Raw genomic sequence first — 2,113 nt, 5'->3', positions numbered from 1 at the left:
CCGCACATGCTCTATATCTCCAACAATGCTGGGTGGACATGACATGGAGAACGGAAGTCCAGCCTGTGTGACCCAAGGGACCTGGGTCCCTTCTGTTCCTCCTCTGTGTGTCACATGAGCTTCACTCAGGATTTGCTGATCATTCCCTGAGCTCTGGAACCTTCGCTAAGTGGGGTTTCTTTTTTTTCTCCAGAGTTTCCATCCTGGAGTTGAAAGGACCCATTTCCATTAAGGACGTGGCTCTCACGCCCATCACCTGCTCACCCTCCCCAGTTTAATGCCACAGACCCTGATTGTGTTCACACCCTTTTTCAGGTAGGAAGGTGTTTGAATGCATCTCAGTCACTGGAGTCCAGACCGTACGACCCAATCCTTATTATGTCAGAGAACCCCAATATTAAAGGAAAGTTTCCAGAAAGCTCGGTTCTTCCTTCAGTGACAATATTGGTGTATTTACCAATAAAGTTAATCACTGTGAGCCCAATGTGGGATGAGTAATAGACCTTGGAGCCCACTAAGGTAGGATGGGAAAAAAAGTGTTTATACTAACGGCTTAGTTCTCAATCCTAAGAATAAAACAAGTTTAAAATTAGACTAAATAAGGAAAAAGAAACAAAAACTTATCACAGATTCAGAAGATGACAGCATGAATCTTCAGCTTAGCAATGAAAGGCAAATGAAAGCCCAGAGTGGTAATCAGGAGGAGAGGACACGTTTTCTCTGACATCGTTAAATTCTAGTGGCCAGAGCGGCATCCCACGTCAGTATGTGTGGAATGGGGGTGGGGATTTAACAGGAGTCCCTCACGACAACGACGACAATGACAACAGCAACGACAGCAAAATAAGGCGGCCTGTAAGGTAATTCATGGAGAATTATTGTCAGTATGAACCGGCAGGGTACCCGGTAGATTTTCAACTCAAACTTGATTTAAGATGGTCTTATATTTGCGATGGCCTCTCAGTCATGGCAGATGCAAAACAAACTGTCAGGTCATTCAGACACACCTGGCAACATAAGAACTGTGATCACATCCTACATTTAGCAGCCTGGAGGCCATTCACTGTGTAGAGACAATTAATGTCTCAGTCCCCAACCCCATGGAGGGACTTACTCATTCTCCTGCTATGGGTGGTGGCATCACAGAGATCCACATGCAAAATCAGATGGCCCTTCCAGGGTGCTGGGTGTGGTCGGGTTGGTCTGGTCTGAGAGGAGAAACTTCACGGGACAGGCCCACATGGAAAATGCTCCAAACTTTCCCGGAGACTTGAATAATCGGTGTCCTTGCCGAAGTGTGGAGTTTACACATCCCTGTTTGTTTGTTTATTTATCCAAATCCATGACCTCATGCTCATTTCAGGGAACATTTTTGAGAACATATAGCCCTGTCCTCTCATTTTAGGCCACCAAATCCTGCCCGTGGCAGCAGGACATGATCTAATTTTCTCACACCCAGTAGACAGTCCCCAATGTCAGAGGCAGCTCCCCTTCGAAGTATCCATGATGAGTCAAGATAGAACCAGGGACAGAGTCCAGCTGTGTCTCTCTCAGGAGAGCTGACTATTCAGGGGCCCACCCGTCTACACCATTTATTGAGCACTTACTATTTGTTGGACTCAGGTAGGGGCCGGGAATCTAGATGATGTGACAAGAAAGATACAGAATCTGATTAAGTCTCCGAAGTCCAGCTGCTGCAGAGGATGAATGAGGGGGACGTGGGAATATAGTCAGGGACCTCGAGTGTTCTGTGGATTTGGTACAAAGATGAAGCTAGAGTCCTGGGTAAGGGATGGTGCAGGTAGAGAAGAAAGTGTCGGAAGCGAGCCGATGAAGTAATTGAGGATACCTGAAAGGCGGAGCATGGACTGAGGAAAAGAAAGAAAGACAGGATTGCAGGAGGCAGAACAGATTCAAGCTGTGTCCCCGAGTTTATTTAGAACACACTACTTATAGCATTACAATGATAAAAACAGTAGCCAAGAACCAAGGTTAGCTAGATTACTTATCTAGTAGAACAGTGACATTCTCACAACTCAGAACGCTCTGCTAAACTGTAGCAAGGAATTTGCAGTGATTGCTATGTGAACAGTTACCTCCCAGTTTTTCCCAG

This window comes from Pteropus vampyrus, unplaced genomic scaffold, assembly GCF_000151845.1.
Source record: "Pteropus vampyrus isolate Shadow unplaced genomic scaffold, Pvam_2.0 Scaffold611, whole genome shotgun sequence".
Classification (NCBI taxonomy): Eukaryota; Metazoa; Chordata; class Mammalia; order Chiroptera; family Pteropodidae; genus Pteropus; species Pteropus vampyrus.
Note: the sequence above shows the minus strand (reverse complement) of the source record.